The sequence below is a fragment of the Podarcis bocagei genome, assembly GCF_964188305.1.
Source record: "Podarcis bocagei genome assembly, chromosome: 4".
In the NCBI taxonomy this organism is placed as follows: domain Eukaryota; kingdom Metazoa; phylum Chordata; class Lepidosauria; order Squamata; family Lacertidae; genus Podarcis; species Podarcis bocagei.
In genome coordinates this window covers 35518870-35544559 of record NC_138128.1, presented here as the reverse complement: position 1 = coordinate 35544559, position 25690 = coordinate 35518870, and the positions used below count along the sequence as shown (strand labels likewise).

At 41.5% G+C, this 25690-nt stretch overlaps 1 long non-coding RNA gene across 1 annotated transcript in view; it reads left to right on the top strand.

Annotated features, from left to right (window-relative positions):
- Positions 1–5324: 5324 nt before the first annotated feature.
- LOC308586343 overlaps positions 5325–25690 on the top strand; it is a 165719-nt gene continuing 145353 nt past the window's right edge. Inside the window, exon 1 of the long non-coding RNA XR_014007831.1 lies at positions 5325–5441. This is a non-coding gene — a long non-coding RNA (uncharacterized lncRNA). The remainder of the gene's footprint in view (positions 5442–25690) is intronic.

Genomic DNA, 25690 nt, shown 5'->3' with positions numbered 1-25690 from the left:
AATAGTTGTTTTAGATCTGTTCTGTTTTAGAGAACAGAAGCTCCTGGTCTTTTCACATCAGTGATTCAACTGTTAATCTCATGTTTCCTGTTTGTTTGCTTTAAAAACCCACTCTGATGACATATCTGAGTAACTAACTTATTGGAGACAGATTGGTCCCAACACACAACTTGGTCCCAACACAAGGGTTTCTGCATCTCGGGTTGGTCTAGCTAGGACTGCTGTCACAAAATGAAGCTTAACTCCAGTGCGACAAAGGATTTGAATTACACTCCTTCAACACTGAAGTCAAAATCATAAAATATTAGCATTAGAAAGAAGAGCTGACACAGCAATAGGTGTCATAGCTGCAGGTTCCTCACACATAGTTTAACTCTTAAATATTGTGACACATATATTTGCTCTTGGTTGAGCTGCACCATCAGTTTGGTAATCCCAAAGCTTCTGTTTTTTCTGACCCAGAAGGAAAAGAAAGATGAAGTGAAGAGTTAACGTTTTCAATTAGCATTCTCAGTACAAAATGGTTTTATCATGCAGCTGGGCAAGATAACAGCAAGTGGGTTTGGTACGAAGCGTTACAGATATTGTTGAGGGGGGAAAAAGATTGTTTCTATGGCAGTGAAAATACTTAAAAACATTTCTCGTGGACAAAGCATCGGATCTGACAAAACCATTGCAGGCTTTAGTAAAGGATGCTTGTGATTCTGGAACTATATTCTGATTTTACAGAATATGACATCATATTTTGGCTCAAAATATTCTCTTGGGGGTTGGGAGTGAAGGCAATCCTAGCTGCCTTTCTTTTCCTGACCTAAATATTGGTTCTTATGCAATGCATTAAAACAACAAGAAGAGTGGGTATAGCAAACACACAAGTCATGTTTGCATAATGAAAAATAAACAATTTTGTTTCTACTTAAAAGGTATCATACAGATAATGCAATCCAATTCTGAAAACAAACCTGTCTGTTTTTTAGTTAATGGGCTTGCCATCAGATAACTCAACCACCCCAAAAGCAAACTTATCTGTACAATGGTTAAGTAGAAGCACCATTCATGCACAAGTGCATAGAATAAGAACACGGATGTGCAAGGGCACAGATGATTTTTTTTAAAGTACTAAAATATTGTGAGCAGACGGTACAAATTTTGTGGCATGAGCCATCTGCCCATGTGTTCAGCTACATGCATGGGAGAGGATTTTCCAACACATTCACAGGTGTTGTGTCCTATGGTTGCTTCCCATTTGTAGATCCAGCTGTCTCCAGGGGAGCTGTGCTAGGCATGTGCAGTGATACTCCGGCAACTGTCTCCTAATGAAATACTAAAGGCAGAGGGAAGGAAGGAAGGTAGGTAGGAAATGAGAATGAAGGAAGAGGGAAAATTGACACCTGATGCCTTTTCAAATGTGTTGGGGGGTGTTATTGGATTATTGCTGTTCTTATTTTTACTATGGGTTTTGTGGTTTTTATATCATAATTTTATGTTGTGAAACACCCTGAGATCTATGGGTGAAGGTCAGTGTGTAAATTTAAATAATGATAATGCAAAGTTCACTTTTGAAAGAATCATCAGAGGAATCAACAAGTTTTTACTACTGTTAATGTAGTGTAAAAACAATAAAAACCTAACTTTTAAAATGATAATTTCCTTCAACAGAATGTTTACATGGCGACATGTATGGCAGGGAGGGGAGGGGAGGGGGGAATAAAGGATAACTATGGGTTATTTTTTTAAAACAACAGCTAATTTTACAAAGTCTAAAGATGTTTTAACCAAAACAATCTGCTGATAACTGCCTTGTCTACATTCTTTTTCTGCAATCCACCTGACATTTTACATGTTCTCAAAGATAAACTGTCTGGGTTGCCAAAAATTACAGGAAAAGGTGAAGGCTACCTCTTGTTGTACAGAGTGTTGTACAATTATGTCAGGATTACTCATCACATTCTTCCTATTCTGTGTCCACGCTCTTGATGTTTTCCTTGTACTATGCCTTCCTCCAAGAAATTCTAGCCAATGCAATAGGTTTTAGCAGGTAAATCCGCCCATCATTTCTTTATCACCCCTCCTTCCTCTACTGCCCTAAAGGTCTCCTGGCTCAGCTTGAAGATTTAAGATAATTAATTAGTACATCCCAGTTTATCTGTCTAGGTCCCAGACACAGACACAGCAATGGAAATTTTCTTTTTAGATAGAAACCTGTTGCTTGTTTCTTTCTATCTGTAGGTGTTCTTACTGCAGAAGAGCTCATATTTTACAGAAAGAGAAATTGGTGTGTGGTCCCATTTATTATTAAGAATGTAAGAACATAAGATAAGCCTGCTTGACCAGGTCAATGGCCCATCTAGCCCAGCCCCCTCTTCTCACTGTCACTGACTGGATGCTTGTAGGAAGAATGGAAGCTGAAACACAACAGCCCACTGCCCACCTGTGATTCCCAGAAGCTGTTATTCACTAGCATATTGCCTCTGACAGTGGAGAAAGAAGATAACCACAATGGCTAGCAGCTATCAATAGCCAAATCCTCTTCTAAAGCCATCCAAGTTGGCAGCCATCAATGCCTTCTTTGGGAGCAAGTTCCGTAGGAAATGAGGTTTGGCTTTTTAAATGTGTACTTTATTGAATTCCTTCTCCATTCCTATCCACCACTGAGGTCAAACAACTTGTGGCTTCATCTCTGCTACAAATGTGCCGGTGACTCATATTGTTATGAGTTTGCGGGAGTGGGGGAAAAATAGGCTGCATGCAAATCCTTCTAATCCCCGGATCCAGCTAGTGTTAAAATATAAGCCAGGCTAGTTTCCTGTGTTGAGGTGATCAGCTGGGTGATGGGTCAAAGGAAGAGGATCTGCGTGAGACAGCAAAGGGGTGGGACCCCCTCCCTCCCTGGACTCAGAGATAGTTTGAAGGACGAAGCCTGAGTTTAGAGTTGAGAGTTATTCAGTGATGTGACCTAAAAGAGAAGCAGCGAGAGAGAATCCGGTTCCACTTGTTGTTGCATGCCACCCCAATCTCTGAGCGGTATGAGATTCCAGACACTAACCCAATAAAAATCACTTTGGAAAAAAGAAGAAACAGTGAGTAAGCTGTAGTTATTTTATTTTTTTAGACTTTCAGTGTAGATTCTGCCAAACTGCAAGCAGCAGTTCTGTGGGTGAGTGTGTGACTGAGAAAGGGGGCACTGATGTGGAATCCTTGTGCAATGACCCACATCACTACCAGCTGTTGACACACAACTGCCCTAGTAATGAAAATATTTGCATTCTTCATCTCCTCCCCTGTTTAATCTGATTCTCTCTGTCTTTGAAAATAAGCTTCTGTGTGGGGTTTTTTTTTTAACCTCAAGGACAACATGAACCAATGCCATCCGCAGAATTTGCAGCTGAGCAGGGGCAGATCTAGTATGAAGCTAATGAAGCATCAGTTTCAGAGTCCCTCATTCTGGAGGGACCCCAGAAGCAACTTTGGTTCCAGTTACTTAACCATTTTGATTCTAGTAGACCCATTTTCAGTCATAAGATTCAAATTGATTTATTGTTTTTGCTGTGTGTACTTCCAACAATCCCAAAGTCTTAGAGTCGGCAGTGGTGAACTGTCATGGAACAACCCCATTGAAGAAGATAACAGTGGTTAACCAGATCTCGGTGCTGGTTGTTAAGCCCCCCCCCATAACAGCTTTAGGGCCCCCACAATGTAGATCTACCACTGCAGCTGAGTGTGACTTGTTTAGGATCCTATAAGCAACATGGAACTCAATAAATAAAGTAGAGTGAAAAGCTAAGGAGCTGGTTTTATAGATGGAATGGAAAGAAACCATGGTGGTTCATATTGCCACAAGTAGTAGCCTCATAAAATGAATAAAATTATGAAATGCTGCACAGTGAGGAGAAAGTGATTAGACAGAAGTTTTTTCTCCATGTTGCATAATACTAGAACTTGGGGACATCTAGTGAACTTGATTGCTTGGAAGATTTAAAGCAGAGAAAAGAAAGTCCTTCTTCACACAACAGTGACTATGGAACTATGGAACAAGATGCCATGATGACCACCAACGTAGATTGCTTTAAAAGGGGATTAGACAAATTCATAGAGGACAAGGCCATCACTGGCTACGAGTCATGATGGCCATGTACTATCACCACTAATGGAGGCAGTATAACTGAATACTAGCAATCGCAAGTGGCCAGAGCAGTATTGTGCTCATGTCCTGCTTGTGGGTTTCTGGTTGGTTAATGAGAAAACAGGATGCTGGACTAATGGCCTTTGGTCTGACCATCAAGGGTCTTCTTGTGTTAACAGGCATCTTTATGATCACCTCCATAGAAAAGTTACACCACATTCTCTAGAAGTGGCTAGTTTAAACTATTCATCTTCACTTTTAAATCAAGTCATGCTACATTAAGTCACACCAAGTCACGTGATCAATTTTTCAAACAGAGGAAGCTGTCTTATATGGAGGCATAGCATAGGTCCATCAAGTCCAGTGTCCAGTATTATTTCTCCTGACTGGCAACAGCTCTTCAAGTTGACAAGCCAGCGAAAAAGACCATTGAGGACACTAACCCATCTGGCCATTAGAATCCATTACAGAGCTTCTGAAATTCCTTTGGCCATTATAATGTTTAGAAAACTAATACAGTGGTACCTCGGTACCTCGTTCCGGAGGTCCATTCTTAACCTGAAACTGTTCTTAACCTGAGGTACAACTTTAGCTAATGGGGCCTCCTGTTGCGGCATCGCCGCAGCATGATTTCTGTTCTCATCCTGAAGCAAAGTTCTTAACCCGAGGTACTATTTCTGGGTTAGCGGAGTCTGTAACCTGAAGCGTCTGTAACCCGAGGTACTACTGTACACAAGAACAGAAGAAGCTGACTTATACTAGTCACAACATTGATCAATTTAGCTGGGTACTGTCTACAATAGATCTCTGGGTGATTTGAAGTGGATCAAGAAGATATCTGACTCCCACTTGTTTAACTATGGTAACAACAAATAGGATGTTGCTATGTTCACAGTCCACTTCTGGAACTTAAAAAACATTCTTATCCTCTTGATGTGCTCAGAGGCACCCTGTTCTTTCACTTTTACATATTTTGCACCTGGCTCTGGTTAGTAAATCTAGGGTTTTTAGTAAAAGACAAAGTAGACCCAACAAGCTTTATGTCTGGTTGGCTGCTACCAGCTTCTTTACCCCACTCAATATGTAACACTTTTCTCAGTACAGTGGTACCTCAGGTTAAGTACTTAATTCATTCCGGAGGTCTGTTCTTAACCTGAAACTGTTCATAACCTGAAGCACCACTTTAGCTAATGGGGCGTCCTGCTGCTGTCGCGCCACTGGAACACAATTTCTGTTCTCATCCTGAAGCAAAGTTCTTAACCCGAGGTAATATTTCTGGGTTAGCGGAGTTTGTAACTTGAAGCGTATGTAACCCGAGGTACCACTGTATAGTTACATATTGAGAAGAGTGCAAAAGCTATACTGATGTATATCATCAGAAGTTTCCCATTAACATGTGGATTTAAAATCAAGTATTTAGAAATAGTTCATTTTTAATCTCTCATTACATGGAAGCAGGAGATCATGTAACCAATAAATTCCTAGCACAGCTTAATGCTCAGCATTTGATGAAACCAAGGTTAGGCCTGCACAAAAATTATTTGCTCCTTCAGGCTGTTATCACTTCTAAGTGCAGAAAACAACAGACAGATAAAACTATTCAGGCCTTCATTACTTGCTGCAGAACCCATCCTTGGGAAAATCAAAAGTACTTGGTGTTCACACAACAAGTACTTGCCATCTATCCATACATACAGAGAGACTCCTTTTGGGTTGCTTGAGTGGGCCTTGAGAATTAAACTGAAGACAAAGCTGCATTAAAGCAGTGACAACAGCCCAGCTTGCCATTCTCATGCTGAAAACTGAAAGCATCCCACACAATGCATGACATGATCAAGGTCCTCTTCTCCATGGCCCACATGCCAGACACAAAGCTCTTGCCAGTTTCCTCTTAATGGTGCAGCAGACAAAAGATGACATTGCTAAGAGACCGTGGCTCATGTCCCAGATCAGATTAGATTCCAGGGAAGATCTTAATTAACATTATGAATGTATTTTGCATGTTTACATGCTTCATTTCTATTCATTACAATTTACGCTAGCCTTCTCCAACCCGGAGATGTTCCGAAGTTTTAGACTACAGCTCCCATCATCGCCATCCATCACAACTGTCCCGGCTGGGACTTCTGGGACTTGCAGTCTAAGACATCAGGAGGGCATTGGGCACGGCTGATCTAGCTGATTTGAATTTTGCTGATTTGCAGATGCCTGACTAGCCTTGCACATGACTCAATGTATCCCAATCACAGTCGAAAACAATGTATTTCAAAACAGAACTCTATACCCCACCCCATCCCTGCTCCCCAAATGTCCTAAATTGTTATCTAGATGTATGTGGAACTATTCACAAAACCAGTTCGACTCTCTCAGTTTAGTTTCACAATTCTGTAGAAGAAATGGGGAGCTGTAATATTAACAAGTGCCTGTGTGGATCGGGTCATTAGGTCATGTTCCCCAGGGATGTAACTTCACTAACAAAGCAAAGCTATTAGGGATTTCCAGAACCATATACCCTATTTTTTGCTCCATAAGACGCACCTAGTTTTTAGAGGGCAATGCAAGGGGGGGGATTCTTCAAAGGGAGCACTGAGCAGAGCCTGTATGCACCCCAGGCTCTGCTTAGCTCTCCCTTTCACGAGCCGCAAGGAGCGTGTGTGCGGCGCTTGCAGGCTTTTCCCTGAGGAGGGAGAAGGGCAGCCCATCTCCCTCCTCGGGGAAAAGCCCCCAAAACATGCTCCACGCGGCTCTTTAAAGGGAGCGCGGCTCTTGGGGGCTTTTCTGTGTGCTCTGTCCCTTCCCCCACCTCCCGCAAAAGCCAGGGACAGCCCCGCGAAGCCTCCGCAGGGCACGGGAATGAAGACTCCCCACTGCCCTGCAGAGGCTTCACGCGGCTAAGCCAGAAGCTAGAACAGCTAGAGGGAGTGCTGCGTAGCGCTCCCTCTAGCTGTTCTGGCTTCTGGGATAGCTGCGCAGCCTGCATTCGCTCCATAAGACGCACACACATTTCCCTTTACTTTTTAGGAGGGAAAAAGTGCGTCTTATAGAGCGAAAAATACGGTGCATTCTGCTCTGAAGATCACATCTTGAAAGCAAGTTCTAAGAGGCTTGATAGTGCGGTAGGAGTGGGATGAAAGTCAATCTGAACCGCTTTCTTGTTGTCATGATCCCACACTGAACTATGTGCATTCAGATCTTTTGATTTCATTCAACGCCGTATTGCTCTATTATTCATTTCTTCCTATATATATTTAAAAAATGTAAGTCTGGGCTGACGGTGAAAAGAGTGCTTAATGGTTGCAATGTGTAGGAAGAGGAAGATGCAGAAGGCTACCATGGAAGTGGTTTGTGTGCATAGTGTGAGTGAGGAACCTGTGGTCTTCCAGATGTTGTTGAACTCCAACTCCCATCAGCCCCAGCCAGCATTGCTGATAATCAGGGATGTTGGGAGTTGTAGTCCAACAACACCTGGAGGACCTCAGGTTTCCCATTTCTGCACTACACCACAGTAGCTCTTGTTACTTCTTCTACTTCTACTTCCCCTTTCCTAAGTCTTTCTTTTACATTTAATAGAAACTGCAAATCCAGGACCTAATGGGGTTCATTCTGCTGCCATTCTGCTATATTTCCTTTCGCCACCATGTCAGTATCACATTTGGGGTCTGCAAACAGGTGCACCATTTTTTTAAAAAAAATAAACCTGATCCAGAGGGGTCATTCAGCTGGGTTTTGTATCTGTTGTCACCTTCCTCTTTGCCACTCAATACCTTGAGCTGAGTGCAGCACGTTTGATCTCCATTTGTTTCAAACTGCCTGGCATGCGTAGGAAAAAAAGCAAAGATGTCTTATGTGAGTTTGTAGTATTTCAGGGGAGATGTAGACAGAGATGTAGGCAGCCTTAGGTAAAACAGAAAGCTACTTTTGCATTTTCTTCCCTAATATCAAGAAAACAAGAAATTCTCAGGTTGCTTATTTTTTTACCAAGTGGAAATGGGGTAGGTTAAGTGAATTGGTGCAAATGAGAGGAATTTAGATTATGCAGGCACTGTAGGTTAACCTGTGTAATTTTACTAGTTGGATTATATTAAAAGTGTCTTGACCACCTCTGAGTTTATAAAAAATAAAAATGCATTGTTAGCCAAGAGAACAGTATATGGGGTGAAAAAAAGGAGGATATTTCAGGGAATCCAGATAAGCTCCCTCACACTTTTAAAGCACATGCAAGAAGACTCTGAGGACTAATCCCAACCTCCCATCACTATTATGCCAGCCGCCACCACCCACCATCTGTGCATCTGGTGAGCATGAGAAGGGGTTCTACAGTATGTGCATTCCAATGCAAGGGTAGATTCTGGGCCAATCAATATTACCCTTTACACAGAGTCCCTACATGTGTACGCCAGTATGTCTTCAGCTAGAAGATGGACCAGTTGCACTGTCTGCAAATTATATTCCAGGCTCAGCTCTAGATGCAAGTTTTAAATTTACAGAGTTGTACAGACTATGACCCTCATACTTCAAGGACAGTCTCACTCCACTGTTGAGGAGCAATAATCAAACTTTCATGTACTACAAATTTAATGACTGCCAGCTCTGATTAGGTCACTTAAAGGAAAAGGGACCCCTGACCATTAGGTCCAGTCGCGGACGACTCTGGGGTTGCGGCGCTCATCTCGCTTTATTGGCCAAGGGAGCCAGCATACAGCTTCCGGGTCATGTGGCCAGCATGACTAAGCCACTTCTGGCGAACCAGAGCAGCGCACGGAAACGCCGTTTACCTTCCCGCTGGAGCGGTACCTATTTATCTACTTGCACTTTGACGTGCTTTCGAACTGCTAGGTTGGCAGGAGCAGGGACCGAGCAACGGGAGCTCACCCTGTCACAGGGATTCGAACTGCTGACCTTCTGATCGGCAAGTCCTAGGCTCTGTGGTTTAACCCACAGCGCCACCCGTGTCCCCTTAGGTCACTTACATGTGTCCTTTTGACACTATGGGACCTTGTACCAGGTAGGTAAAGTTTAGGATACATACCTGATTGTTGGTGATCATTGTTGCCATTGGCATTTTTATTTTATTATTGTATTTATACCCCACCTTTTCTTCTCATGGAGCTCAAGGTAGTGTACATGGCCCCCCTCTCTCCATATTATCCTCTCAACACCCCTGCAAGGAAGGAGTTCCTCACCTCCATGGATGGTTGGTTCATGATTTATTGACCCAACTGCTGAACACATGCAAACAGTCTGCGTACACCCAATACATTTTAAGCGCACACCCTTGTAAGAAGTATGGTAACTTTAGTTTGTTATGGGTGCTGGGAATCATATCTCTATGAGGGGCAAGCTACAGTTCCCAGAATTCTTGGCATGTATTTTAAATGTGTTTTAACTGTATTGTGTGTCTGTGCAGCCAAAGTTGGAGAGCCCAGTCTCCCAAGAATGTATGCTGCTCAAGTTCAAGTTCAATGTTGAAGAGAAGTGAATTATACTCAGAACCAGGAAGACTCTGGGCAACTCATGAAAAGCTGCATATTGGGATCATGGTGGGTCAAATTTTAACACTATTTTTCTCTCCTGATCTGAAATTTCAAGCGAAATCAGATCATTCTATTTTATCTGGAAAGTTACTTAAAACAGTTTCATTCTGAACTGAAGGGAGTAGGTTTACTTTCTCAAAGTATGTTTCTAATTTATGTTTGAAAAAAATATTTCCATTGTGCCATATATGCAGTAACTTAAAACCGAAATGAAAGGATTAATATTAGAAGGTTGCAGAATGGTTTGAATTAAATTCAGGTAGTGGTAAAGACGGCTATATTTAGTGAATCCAAACTTGTGGAACTTTTGGGTCAAGAGGAAAAATTAAGTAAAACAATTCTTACCTGTAAATGTTGGAGTAGCATGGGGGGGGGGATAAGAATGATTTTGTGTACTAGGTTATCCATTTGGCAAAACCTCCCATTACTTTTCTTCAACCTGTGGAAAAATAAAACAGCCAATTATGACAATGCTTCACTGCTTTGTTGATGAGGGCTTCTAAGATCTCTTGCCAAATTGTAGGAATATATATATTTCCATATACCAAGGTGGTAATATCATTGACATGACAAATCCATGCTAGTCACATTGCTGGCTCATTATAATAAAAGCATTATATATTTCCAGACTTTAGTTTATTTTTAGCAAGGAAATTTTGAAATCTTCACCATCAACAATAAACTAGAAAATCTTCATCAACAACCACAGAGCTGTTTATTGCACCAGGTAATTTGGGAGTTCATGGAATTTTGGGTATTCTGGAAACTAGAAAAAGCATGGCTATAATTTTCAAAAACTGGTGTTGTTTAGATCTGTATACTGACCAGGTCACCCTTATATTTCTCTTCATAGTTGCCTAGGGTTGAGGCTGAGTTGAGACTCTTCACATGGAAGAGAAGATTCCTGTGTCAATTGATTCAGTATTTGTGAGTGTTTCAGAGTTATAATTTTCCAAATTATAGATACGGTTATGAATTCATATTAGTTATCTCAGCTGCTTTGAGCACAGCTCATTGTGGGAAAGTGGCATATAAGTAATCAATCAATCAATCAATCAATCAATCAATTCTAACCCCCCTCTAGCAGCGCAGAACAAGGGTGAGAATTGCATGCTTATTTTGCTCAAAACCCCTTCATAAATGAAATTTATAATCTGTGAAATGGATCAATTACCTCCATTGCCCGAATTTCACAAAGCAAAACTCTTTGCAGATTTCCAAAAAATATTGCTTTTCTCAAATTAAAATAAAACAAAGCCCCTTTGGATATTTTTGTAAACCGCCCTGAGATCCCCAGGTATAGGGTGGTACATAAATTCAATAAACAACAACAACCACAAATATTGCATATTTAAATTTACAAGAACATCTATACACTATCAGAAGAAGAAGTAAGAGCAGTAGAGAAAGAGCGGCTATTGTTTTCTTTCTCATCGTGCCTCTGGTTGTGTTGCTGTTACTCTGTTTCAGTCTGATTCTCTTGACTGTTTTTGCTGGTTTTAATCTGATTATGTGCTTGTTTATTATTGTAGTCTTTCAGAAGCAGACTGCATGGTGGTGTGGCAATCCTCACCTGACTTCCAGATAGCTGAGTCGCTGCTGCTTACCAGGAGGAAGAAGGGGGAGGTGGGAGATGGTGGAGAGGTCAGTGCGGTGCAAATGCACCAGCAGTGCCAATCTGATGCTTCTGCTAGTGTGTTTGCATTTGGAAGGTGGGATTTAAATTTTTAAAACAAAATTAAAATTTCCTAGATTTCCCCCGGGAAGATGGATTGATAGTTACCCACCCTGGGAATTGTTGCTTTGTGAGGGGAAGAGGGGTCTCCCAACAACTCTCAGCCCCCTTAACAAACTACAGTTCTCGGGTTTATTTGGGGGAAATCATGACTGTGTAAAGTGGTATGTTACTGCTTTAAACATATGGTGTAGATGGGACCCCAGAGAGCACACTGCTATGACATGGCACTACGATCCATATCTCTAAAATAGTAACCCAGGTCAGTTGTTCTGAAGCTCCAATGACTCCACTATAAAAGCTTACCAAATGTGGCAGCTTATAATTTTATTTATTTTCTTTTTCAAGGAGCAATCTAATTCTGTCAAGGTTATCGAGGGGGATAGCAGCTTGAAGACATGACAGGAAATAAGAGCCTGCCCAGCTGACTTTACGTTGTAGTTTTCCATGTGGCTTATGGGTAGGCAGATGTGGAAAATGCAGCAGATGTTTTCTGTGAGAGTCTTCAGCACAAGGATCTAAGTGGCACAATACTTTTACCAGTACCCATCTCAGATAAATCACTGCCCATCTTTTGCTTAGGAGTGGGTGAACTCACCATATCATAAATTGCAATTAATTCACCAAGTTATAAATTCAACTTTACAAATTGGATTATGAGCTTTCAAAATACTATGCATGCACATCAATGTGCATGAGTCAATGTTGGGAATGTGCTGTTTGTAGAATATGCAAAAACACAGCTTCGCGGCCTTAGTTTCAATGTGCAGAGCTGCATTATGTGCTGCTATAGAACATGACTCCATGAAATACTTGTTTTTATTTAAATGCCTAGGTTCAAATGTAGAAATATGAGATGCAATACGTGGAAACAAGTTATGATATCATATGATGATAAAATTCTGCCTGTTCCTGACCATTTGGTAGAGACCATTTGGTTGCTGGGTAAGCAACTTAGCACACTTTTTTTTTATTCACGGGCATCACAAAATAGCTGTTTAAGTCATCTGAAGGAGAACTTGGCTGGACTTTGTGAATCGAGGGCACAATTCTGTACCCATTTACCTGGGAGTAAGCCCTGTTGGACTCAGTGGGAAATATCTTTGAATGGACATGTGAATTGTTAATGGGAATGTTTGAGTAAACAAAGTTGTCATAACTACTAGCACAACCCTTTGTTCTCTCTGAAGTAAATCCCATTACATTTAATGGTCTTTACTCTCAGGAAATTGACTTTAGGATTGCCGCCTGAGAGTCTTAACAAAATGTTATCCTGTCCAATTTCAGCTCCAGGAACATTTTTGTGATAAATGTTTGCCTGCCATTTACAGCCAGATGTCTATTATTAGATTTTCATTACAATATACTGCAAGTGATTTGAGGCCGTAATGAATGACACTTTTAACTCTTATGGGAATGATACGGAATATGACATCATGTAATACTTTTTCTGATAAGTTAGAAATTATCCATGCATGGCTCTCTTTTTTTTACAACTGGTTGTGTAATATCCTAAAATTTAATTACATATGGCCAAGAAATAACTAGCTGGCTGATAATTAACATTTTAGTGTCTAGTGTTAATTCTTTACTACGCACAACATTATCTGGTAAAGTGAAACAGATGATAATAACTTCCAGTGATTTAAGATTTTTTTAAAAAATATGTTGATTTTAAAGGAGTTTGAAAACAACAACCCAAAGCCAAATTTGTTGAGCTTACTTGTTCGACATTCAACATTATAAAAATTCACACAATAGAAGTCTTACTATATTAAAAAATGTAAGATGCCAACAGGTTTCAGTGAAAAAGACTAGTTAGTATGCACATAACACCACTGAAATCAATGAAACTTCAAAACAGAGGGAGCTATTCTGTGGCCCTCCAGATGTTGCTGAATTATAGCTCCCATGATTCTGGATCAATTATTATATTGAAACAGGGCTGAGAAAGTGAAAAATAGGCTTGGTATTTGTATGGGCAGAAAGCAGTATATCTAAGGTGTTCTATTGGGGGGTGTGATGGGGGTTGGTGAGTAGCAAATGGGGAGACCACTTGTGCTAAATAAGATGGATTTCAATTGCTTCACTTCCAGAATAATTTTGAGGTTGTCTTCTGATGGGGAAATCCTTCTTGAAAAATCATACTGATGGAGGCTTAGAGAATGTTAGCTGTCTCATTCTTATTCCCCATGCCAATGTAGGAAGCTGAGCCCAATCAAACACTATGGGTTTGGGAGACGACATGTTCTTGTTTCCATGCAACAAATCACTGGTACTGCTCTCACTGCTATGAGAAGGGAAATAGTGACTCAGGCTTGTGACTTTTTGCCAAGTTCTATTGCTCTCATAAATCATAGTAGTGTTGCCAGATTTTGAAGGGCAGCTGGGCCATATATTAGTGTCTTCCCATCTCAGGTTTTGTAGGTGGGTTTTGCTGGGACTGATGGTTCCAGCATTCTCAGTGCAGCACCCTAAGTGATGACTTTGTGGCTTGTGCTAATTAACACTGGGATTTCATAAATAACAAATCGATGCTTTGGACTCAGGTAAAAGACTTCTCTTTAGACATGTGTTTGGTGTCTTCTACATGATGCTCCCCCCAACCGCTCATGCTATAAATCAGGAACAGAGAACCTGTGTGCATTCAGATGCTGTTGAACCACAACCACCACCCCCTGACCATTGACCATGCTGGCTGGGACTGTTGGGAGCTGAAGTCCAACAACATCTGGAGGACCAAAGTTTCCCCATCCCTGCTATAAACGATATAACATTTTTACAGTAATCTCATTTGTCAGCATAGGCCTTAAACACCAGTTGTAATTAATAGATTTAGGGTTGCTTCCAATGGAATGTTTTGCACCTATGGTTTGCTTATTAAACCACACATATGAGTGCCTACATTCTGAAAAGTGATGTGGCAATTAGAATTAGTCACGCATGTAACTTTTCCAGAGCTGAATCCATGACTTCTCACTTCTCTCAAAGGCAAATTCTATGAATAGTCCATGTTGCCTATTTGACTCAATATAAAACAACTCAACCAATGGAAGTTAGAAACTTCTTCACTGCCACCTAGCTGCTCTGTATCGAGGGGTGGGGGGCAAAGGGGGAGATGTCCCAGGTGGCAGGTTAGGGGGTCAGAGGGACAGCCCCCCCTTCCAGAGAGAGAGGAGAGAGAGAGAGAATTCAGAATTAGGAGGAGGGAAGTGGAAGTGCAGACCTTTGCCCCCTACAGTAAAATTTTGAGCACTGCCATCTATAGTGTCAGGACGTGGGTGGCACTGTGGGTTAAACCACAGAACCTAGGACTTGCCAATCAGAAGGTCGACCATTTGAATTCCCGCGCCGGGGTGAGCTCCTGTTGCTCGGTCCCTGCTCCTGCCAACCTAGCAGTTCAAAAGCAAGTCAAAGTGCAAGTAGATAAATAGGTATCGCTCTGGCGGGAAAGTAAATGCATTTGCATGTACTGCTCTGGTTCGCCAGAAGCAGCTTAGTCATGCTGGCCACATGACCCAGAAGCTATATGCTGGCTCCCTCGGCCAATAAAGAGAGATGAGCACCGCAACCCCAGAGTCGGTCACAACTGGACCTAATGGTCAGGGTCCAGTTACTCTTACCTATCTATAGTGCCAATAATTTATAGTGCCAATAATTATATGTGACATGGGCTTTGGTTTAAAAAAAATCTAATGTTAGTGTTCTCCATTCCTCTCCCTCCACACACACACCTTTAAAGGCACAAACAATTTTGTGTTTTGTGTTAGTACACTAGTGGTATCCCTGCCTGATATGCCAGTCAAGGGTATACCAACACTACATGTAAAAGGGCCAGTGCATATAGTACAACATGATGGGGCACTTATGAAATATGCCCTGTCTCCTGTGTATGTTACATAACATCAGATCAGTGTCAGATTCATCCATATTATTTTAATTCTGTGAGGAATTCAAGCTGTCTAGAGATTCAAATATTGTCTTAGCACCATGCCTACTGATATAACCAGGAAAATGTGGGTATGATAATGGCATGGCCAGGTACCTTAAGAAATTATAACTCAGTATCCATCACTGTAGATATTGGGGTATTCATCATGTTGGATTGTTTCCATTGGTCTAAACCTAGAAAAACTTAGGGTCTGGAACAGGTCAAAACTTGATCCATAGACTTCAATAAGCACACATAAACAGTTAAATTCAATAAGACTGCATGCTATGCAAGGATATTATACAATGCTACACTTGTGTGGAGTGATTGCTCATTGACTTCACATGAGAAACCACGCCAATGCTTCAAGATAAACAGCTTGGTTGCCCCAGTGCTGATGTGAACGCCGGATTTTGTTATATCCTTTGTTCCAACTTACCGTATTCCTTCCATTTCCTGGAAGAGCAGGAAAGAGAGATGTGTGAGCAAGAACATGACTACTGGTAAAGACTAGGTAAGCCAGGAAAACAGAGTCTGAAGAATGAACCTGCTTCCTTAATTATCATGTGAGCATTTACATTCAGGATGTTCCCGAAGGCCAGTTGCTGGGACTCACAAGTGGGGAGGGTGTTTTTGCACTGAGGTTCTGCATTTGGGCTCCCCATGGGCATTTGGTTGGCCACTGTGAGCAAAGGATGCTAGACTAGATGGGACATTGGCCTGAGCCTGCAGGGTTTTACTTATGTTCATATAACAATAGCAGTTTCAACCAGGACTGGGAAGAAACGTGTGGTGCCTTTAAGTTGTGATGTACAACCTGTGGGGTGTAGTGGTTAGAATATCAGGCTAAGAGCTGGGAGACCAGAGATCAAATCTCCACTCTGCCATGAAGCTCACTGGGAGACCTTGAGTCTGTCTAAGGACAAAATGGAGACCACCTTGAGCTCCTTGAAGGAAAGGTGGAAAACAGATGGAAACAAATAAATTTGCAGTAGTTCTATTGTAAAATATTTTCATACATCATGTTAACTTCCTGCTCAGGCTAGAAGTGAGGTGGCTATTGGATACAGGATATGCGTGTGATGATGATGACGATGACGACGACGTATCCATTTATGTATGAGAAAGGGAGATTTTAATGTTATTGCAGTTCTATAAATGAGAGATTTAAGTAGAGATTTGGTGTAGATGGGTTTTCCTACCAACACATGGAGGGTTAAATTTAGGATCTGAAGGAAGCGACAGAAAAGTTGCAAAGCTTATGGGATCATGAGCACAGCTCAGCTTACAGACAGCCAGACAGTCATTTGTTATAGGGGAAATAAATGGATAGGAGTGTAGGAAGAGAGAAAGGCAGGGAAGCAGCTCACATTTCCCCTTTGTAGCTTCACCATTTTGGGAATATGCATGGAAGAGAACAGTCTTTTTTGGAGGGAGTTCAGCTAATGGAATAAGAAAGCACATGCTCATCACTTGACTCTGCAGATTTCACAAAGCTCTAGCACAACAATGCCCGAGTGCTACTCCAACACACACAGGTAGGCATATTGAAAACTCATTGGAATCAATATCATTTACATATGCTTAATTGGCTTTCACCTTGCGGTCATGACAGTATTCCACAAATATTAACAAAACATAACCCCAGGTCCCTTTGACAGCAACTGTATGGTGGTACTTTAACCAAATGGGTGGGGGGGATGCTTTCTATTCCTTAAACCGCTCAGTAATTCTATGCACACTGAATTGAAGAGTTCTTAGTGGAGACAAATTAGGTTTTATTTCTCCAGATCTTTTTCTATCAATCTGCAGTGCAGTTCTAACCATGTCTACGCCTCTTAAATTCAGCTGTGCTTACTCCCAGGTAAGCGAGGTTAGGACTCCAATCTTAAATCCCATTTTGTGATACTATGTTGCAGTAATCCACCATGATATAGCAGACACAGACCCTGCTTCTCAGGTGGCACTGGTGTTAAAATCTCTCCAAAAGGCAAACACATTTACTTGGAAGTAAGGTTCACTAAAGCACTGCTTATGATCAAAAGCAGCAGGATTTCATATCCAAACAATACTGAAGCAGTGCAGTCCTATGCATGTCTACTCTGAGTAAACTCAGAAGTAAGTAAACAGGGATTTAATCTTAGTTGGTTTTTACTTACTTTTAGTTAAGTGATTATAGGAGAGTAGCTTTAGTGTAATTGTCCTCTACTATTCGGTGAAGGAAGAAACGCTGTAAAATATTTAAATATGTTTATTCTTGAAGATACGTTCCTTGTTATTGTACTCTCTAAATTTACAAGAAGCATGTTATTTCCCTTTTATTGACAATTGTGGGGACAGAAAAATTGGAAGTTGAGACACTAGTTCAAACAACAACAACCAGCTATATAACCAGAGTGGCTGGTTTAATGAGAATCGTGCCCCCAAAATGTAGAGATACAGACTGTAAGTATTGCAAAGGAGTATTATAGTCCTTTGTGAAACCTCACTGCAGCAAGAAGAAAATAATAATTAAAAAGCATACTTACATTTTCCTTACATATTAGTGTCGATGAATTAGCTCTCAAGACATCCTAATAGTTCCACTGGTTCGCAAGGTACAAAAACCAATGGTAAAACAACCAACATTTTCATGAAGATTGGCAGCACATGTTACCTTAAGATGTGGACACTTCTTTAAGTAAAAAGTGTCAAAAGAATTGCTTGCCTCATGGAGGGTGAGTGCATTGTACAAAGATGCACAGCATTTAAAAATAAAACATAAACCAGGAAGACGTTGAAGCTTACAGGTGCTGTGGCTCCATTCTGTTGAATTGAAAAAGCAGTTTGCGTAAGGTGCAAAATGACTTCGTGTAGCGCTAGGATTTTCCCAAGTATCTACAGTAATTGCTACAGTTCCTCTTCTTGGGTTGAAGTCTTCTGTCACTGATATCCTGATGTTGCCACTCTCACAATCGCCAGGCATTTCCAATTGGTTGATTGCAGTCATTTTCTGCTTTTGTTCTTTGCGTTTCTTGCCTCATGCACCTCACTTACTGCCTGTTTATGAGCTTCTAAGTGGCATCTTGTCACCCACTGTCGCAAACAAGATACTTGACTAAACAGACTATTGGTCGGCTCCAGCAGGGTTTTTCTTATGTTGTCATGCAGGTACATATGAGACTGGCAGAAGCATGCTGTGGCGTAGCGTGGGTTGTCAGCACCCGGGGCAAGGCAAGTAATTTGCGCCCCCTAACCCGTGGATTTGCGCCCCCTAACCCTAACCCCCAGATGTTGCGCCCGGTGCGCCCGGCCCCCCCTGCACCCCCCACGCTACGCCACTGGAAGCATGTGTACTAAAAGAGATAACCCCAAAGACTTCAAAACACTCTTATCACAAAACTAAGGAAACGAATGCTTGCTTATGATAAGACATTAATGAGGATAAAAACATGAAGCAAAAACCTCAGTCAATATCATAATTGTCCTTAGTTCACCTTTAGATAATGCAGAGGTGTCTTCTGTGTCACTACACAAACCTCTGCCACTAAATCTTTTAATCAGCTCATTTGCATATGTTCTGCTGCTAAGCATCCAAATATTTTGGGGCAAAGGAAGCCTCAAACGTTAAAATATTTTTGATATTCCAAATTTGCACTGGCTGTGTTTGTAAATAGTTCTTTATTTTCTTTATTGCCTCTCAGTCTCCAGACTTCAGTTAAGTTCTATGGAAAGACCTCAGAGAAGTGAGTCACCAGTGGGTTTCAAAAATGGTTTCCTGCTGGAAAGGAATAATAAATATATAAGAGCTCATCCAGATTGTTATCAAATAAATACTACAGACTATTAGAGTAATATCACCTAATGAATATACAATGCAAAAAGTATAAAATACACCCCAGCCAGCCTGCCTTGGTATCCCTGCCAATGAATGTTTTCTTGTTCCATTTTCAGAGCTCTCTCAGGGGAAGGGTATATGGAACTGCACTGTAGAATTTGGAGAACTGCTAATTTCAAAGCATGGTTGTGTTTTGTTCCTCGTATGATTTTGGAAAGTACAAATCAGGCCACCTTTGCTCTAGCGATCCACTGTCCTGTTTCATCACATGCAGGTCATCAGAGTACCAGCACCCCCGAGGTGCTCCACAGCATTGGGTGAGGGCACTCAGGAAATTTTTTTCAGATTTTTTAATTGCTTGTGTATTTGCCACCTAGGGCTCCTTTGGGAGGAAGGGTGGGCTATAAATCTAATAAGTGATAAAGATAATGATAAGACATGATAATAAATATATATTAGGCAACACTGCATACAAAAGAAAAGGTGTGTGTTAGGAGAAATTTGCACTTTGAATTTTCATGAGAATATATATCACACACAAACCCCAAACTGATGTGAAATATGGAGAACTGAAGAGAAGGAGAAATAGAGAGAAACCAAAATGGATGGATTCACTACCTACCTGTACTCCATACAGTACCCTGCTACATTATCCTAGCCTCAGTGTTTGTGAGCAGTGGCCACAGTCTGGTCAGATTTTGTTCATGTAATGAGAGGGGGCAATATTTGACCTTTGCCTCAAGCAGGAAATGTCTGGGATTGACACTGGAATAAGTGCAAATCTTTGTTATTTGGCTGCTCCTACCAAGCAGAGCCAGGAGATTTTTTGGCGTGGGGTTGGGGAAGTGGAAAGAGCTTCATGTACGAGCTTGTTTGTTCTTACGCTCCTTTCTTTCCCTCATTCAACCAAGCAAGATGTTGGCAGGACTGGAAACAGACTCAAGTTTGGTGTGTCCTTCTATTAAAAACACATCACAGTTGCCAAGAACCGCCTTACAGTTTGCAGTGGAGGAAAACCAATACCCAAAAAGCTCAGCACCCCTATTTGCATATGGAGGACAGTTCTGCCATGACTTGATGAGGATTTCCCTCATATGGAATCCTGTGTGTTTTAGGAAAACACATCATTTCATAAACAGTTTGGTACCCTTCTTGTTCATGCTATGGATAAGAATGCTTGAATATAGCCTCGAGGTCTGCAGAACTGTTACGCACCATTTGCGACATGGAGAATGTTACGCGCTCTTGTTCACTTTGGAATTTCTGTGCTAAAAATAAAGTGCTTGTTCTCTCTCTCTCTCTCTCCTGCAATTAAAAACAGTCCACTCATTTCTTGTGCTCTGTAGATGTGGTGGAGGAGACAGGCGTCGAAGAGGAAGAGGGGCCAAAATGCAAGGAGTCTGAAGATGAAAGATTAGCCGCAGGGCCAGCTCCCATTAAAGCAGGGATGCACAAGAAATGGTACGCAGATGGGTTTTGTGCATCTTGGCACCTGGAAGCTGTTGGTGCAGCTCTCTGGCCTCTCCTCCCCAATGCCCAGCATAAATGCAGGGGATGCAGGCTGTGAAGGGACTGTTCCTTCCCTGCCAGGGACCACGATCCCAGGAAGGTGAAGAGTTAATACAAAAGTAACAAACCGATTTCAGCTTTCTTGGGGAGGGAAGCACATCATGGTAAAGCTAAAGACTCTGCTTATAGGACCGAGGTGGGAACCAAATAAGATTACCTTCTGGGTTCCATTCCAGTTCCTTGGAAATGTTAAATTAATTTTTGCAGTAATTGAAATCTGTGGTCTTTATCAAGGAAACCTTGAACAAAGTTGCCAAGTGTATGATGGCGGCTTCTGTGATGTGGACACTGCAGACTGGACAGAGATCAATGTTTCAATTCATTTAGGAAAACTGCACGGCCATCAGATGTTAGCTATTATTGCTAGGCGCTGATGTGAGCCAAATTCATACTTATGAGCCCAAACAAAGGCATTGTATTCCATTACCAGTCTCCTGAGCTGTCTAATACTGGTTAATAACAATCAGTTCTTTAATTCAGATACAATTTATTGCAGGTACAGGACAATAAATGCCTGCTGTTTTAAGGATCCTACCTTAGGTCAGCTGAGGGAACATAGATACATCTCTCCCTTTGATTAGCTGAATCCAAAAATCATAACTTTGGTTTATGCTGCTGTGTCATTCTACTGAACAACTGTAAATGGATGTTTGTGAAATTTTGCTGGACTCACATACATCCACTGTTAGATGCAGTATGTTTCAGCCAGTGAGTTGCTGGGAATCACAAATGGGTAGCTTGCTCTTGTATCTCAGGTCTTGCTTTGATGGCTTTCCATAGTCATCTCGTTGGTCTCTGTGAGAACAGAGCACTGGAGTATATGGGTCATTGGCCTGATCCAGCAGAGAATCTTCTTATATCCTTATGGACATCACCTTAGATGGCAGGACTAGAAAAAGTGGGCAGAAATTGTAGGAGGCATTTTTTTGACTAAAGAGAAGAAACTTTCTAATGGCAAGAGCTGTTCAGTAGTGAAACAAACTGTCCCAGTAAGTGGTGGGCTCTCCTTCATGGAGAAGAGGCATTTGGCTTGGAGTCTGCTCTTGTTATGACGTTCTCTTATCGCTTAAACTAAGGGATCCAGTTCCTACTTCAGCCATTGTTGATATTTGCAATATTAGACTGAAGTAGCTTCCACTCTAATTACCAGTACCAGGTGTATATGACGTCCATCATACAGTTGCAGGAACACAGTGAATCTGCATCTGCATCTATGGAGACTCATGACTGTTGCTTTAAAATTTGTAATGCAAGTTCATGCTGTGTGTCACTTTTGTTTGTTGTCACCATTGATGATTGCTGTCTTCTGAAGATGAACTCTCATGTAATAATTGCAGCTATATGAATTATCTATTGCAGTGACTGAGGAAAGCCCTCAGCAGGATCTGAAATGGTCGTCCATGGGAACACTGATTCTAGATTTTGCACAGACACACAAAAATGTATACATAGCTGAGATTCTCCTATTCTGAGCACCACTTAATGGTTCCGTCACTGTGAGAAGTGAAGTTACAGGGAACCAGGCAGAGGGCCTTCTTGGTAGTGGCACCCGCCCTGTGGAAGGCAGCCCTGTATTGGGAAGTTTTTTATGTCTGATGTTTCGCCATGTTCTGTTATATTTTGTTGCAATATTTTCCTCAATGATAATAATATTGGATATTGGGTACATTGGTGAGTACGCTCTCAGAATCATGGGTGAGAAGGAAAACATAGGGGGAAATTCTGGACATTGCTTTAGCAATGGCAGCCATAAAAGGGGCTGGGAAATTAAAGGTCAATTAAATGTTAGTGTTTTTGATGAAGCACTGATGGGAAATTTAATCCCAGAGTGAATTATATCAACAAGCATCTACAACAGCTGTCTGGCCAAACCCTTCAGCTTTATAGGATGCATACAAATAAGTCATATGAAACTAGAGTGTTCTGGTTAAAAATCATTTTAATAATGACTCAGCCATTTAAATTTAAGCAGATGAAGGATAAGCTAAGACAGGGATAAACTGAAAAGGCCACGTTAATTACCTGTGTAACTAGAAACAATGCACGGTTGCCTTCCGTCATCTGCTTGAATCTCCTGCCTATCTTTCCCTTTAATTTCCTTAAATGGCTGGCCTGCTGCTGTGGAGATAAGGCATTTAATATAGGAAAGGGTTCAGGTGTTCCTACAAGGTCTACCTAAGCCACATTTTTTTCCAAAATGTCATCTTGATTTGTGCTTTTCTTTTTCACTAAGTAATAGACACAGGGATTACAAAGTGAATCTGGAAGCTAAATTTCACTAATGAAATTATTACAGACAGCAGCAACATAAAAAACAATTAACTCCTGGTGCCCATATCTCAGCTACTTTTTTTTTTTAATTAAAAAAAGGTTCTATTTAATACAAAGTTGTTTTATACTTAAATCATAGGGACAGGTCTATATAACTTAGGGCGAGCCTTGCATTTTGAGGGGGGGCACTTTTAAAAAACAACAAACAAACATTAAATAAGGCATAATTTCTTTCAAAATTAGAGTGGGGCAAATCTAGACTTTCTACAAAAGGCATTGACTAAATCCATCAGCTATTAAAAGGTGAGGATGACGGCACCTCAATGCAACTTACATACATGTTTGCATGCATGCATACACACATTAAAACCAGCATTTAAAAAAAATATCTAAAAGGCATTTCTACTTTTTAAAAACTAGGTTAGCGTGTCCCACCTACATAAAAAAGCTATAGATAAGTACAGTAAAAGCCAAAGGCCTGACACCCCAAAAAGTTTTTGCCTGGTGCCTCAAGATATGTGCAGTGGTACCTCAGGTTATATATGCTTCAGGTTACAGACTCCATTAACCCAGAAATATTACCTCGGGTTAAGAACTTTGCTTCAGGATGACAACAGAAATCGTGTTCCGGCGGCGCAGCGGCAGCAGGAGGTCCCATTAGCTAAAGTGGTGCTTCAGGTTAAGAACAGTTTCAGGTTAAGAACGAACCTCCGGAACGAATTAAGTACTTAACCCGAGGTACCACTGTAATGATGCTGACAGGTGAGCTCCTTGGGGACACCGTTCCACAAGAGGGAAGCCACCACATGTTCTTGTGTTGCCACCCTGGACCTCCTATGGAGGGGGCAGATGAAGAAGGGCCTCAGGGAGAGGCGATCCTTGAGGCATTGGGTTCCTGAGGCATATCAGACTTTATAGATCTAAACCAGCACCCAGAAATATTTGTTTTATTACTGTTTTTTTAAAGCATGATAATCATTACATGGAGAGAGACAGGGAGAGAGAGAGACTGACATTCACATTGTTTTAGGTTATTGGGTCTAATGAGCTTTGCAATGGAATTGTTAAAAAAAAGAACAGTTTTAGGATTTTCACCCTACTCTATCTCCATGGTGCAAGACAACCTGGTGGATCAAGTGAGCTGCAGAGACAGAAGTGAGATCACCAAAAATCGTCCCACTCCTGCTTCTACTGACAGATGCCTTCTATCAGAAGAATGACACCCCATTGGATTCTACCCAATGAGACTTACTCCCAGATAAGTGAGAATGGGATTGCATCTGAAGGCAATCCCATTTACTTCTGTGTAGTCACACATAGGAATGCACTATCTGAGTAAACTTTGGTGCATCTCCAATGAAAACAGTTTAGTGGGGTAGGAGAAAAAAAATTCACATCTGGCAACCAATCTGCCTCTTTGGTTTCAGATACCATATCCTCCAACTTTTATGCAATGAAAATAGGGACGTCGCATTCCATAATGATAATTTTACTATTGATACCCCACACATCTTACTGGGTTGCTGCAGCACTCTGGGCAGCTTACAAAATACAGTAAATAAAAACATTACAAAACATTAAAATAACCCTTCCCCATACAGGATTGCCTTCAGACATCTCGGAGGGGTGGATAACTCCATACCCTCCAACATTTCTCCAATGAAAATAAGGACCTCCTAAGGAAAAGTGGAACATTCCGGAATCAAATCAGAAAGCAGAATGGCTTCTCTAAATCAGGGACATCCCTGGAAAATAGGGTGTGAGATAGTACAGTCATACCTCGGGTTACAGATGCTTCAGGTTGCACGTTTTCAGGTTACGGATGCATCGAAACCCGGAAGTACTGGAACGGGTTACTTCTGGGCTTCGGCGCTCGCGCATGCACAACAAATGCTAAATCATACTTTGTGCACGCACAGAAGGGCCAAATCGCAACCTGCGCATGTGGAGATGCGGTGCTGCGAGTTGTGAACGCTGTGAGTTGCGAACGTGCCTCCCGCAAGGATCACGTTCGCAACCCGAGTGTCCACTGTACATGGGTAAATGAATCTAAAAACCCCTGGACATAAAATTTTCACGGACATCTAGTGGCTATGGTGGCTCGTTTACCAGCAGTAATGTATTTAGTGTTAACTCTGGAAACATATACTCCATTCTGACCAAACTATGACTCTTAGAGCAAAATATACATACATCACTCCCCAGCATCTCCAGGTGGGGCTAGGAAGAAGCCTTGTCTGAAACCCTGGAGAGCAGCTGCCAGTCAGTGTAGACAATGCTGAACTAGCTGGATCAATGGTCAGGATTGATACAAGGCAGTTTCCTATGTCCCCCATGAACAGGTTGTGCCAACATTAAGGATCCAAGCCAAGAGGAGAACCACACAAACACAACAGATTAGAGAACTGGGCAAAAACAAACAAGATGAATTTTAACAGGGAGAAATGTAAAGTATTGCACTTGGGCAAAAAAAATGAGAGGCACAAATACAAGATGGGTGACACCTGGCTTGAGAGCAGTACATGTGAAAAAGATCTAGGAGTCTTGGTTGACCACAAACTTGACATGAGCCAACAGTGTGACGCGGCAGCTAAAAAAGCCAATGCAATTCTGGGCTGCATCAATAGGAGTATAGCATCTAGATCAAGGGAAATAATAGCGCCACTGTATTCTGCTCTGGTCAGACCTCACCTGGAGTACTGTGTCCAGT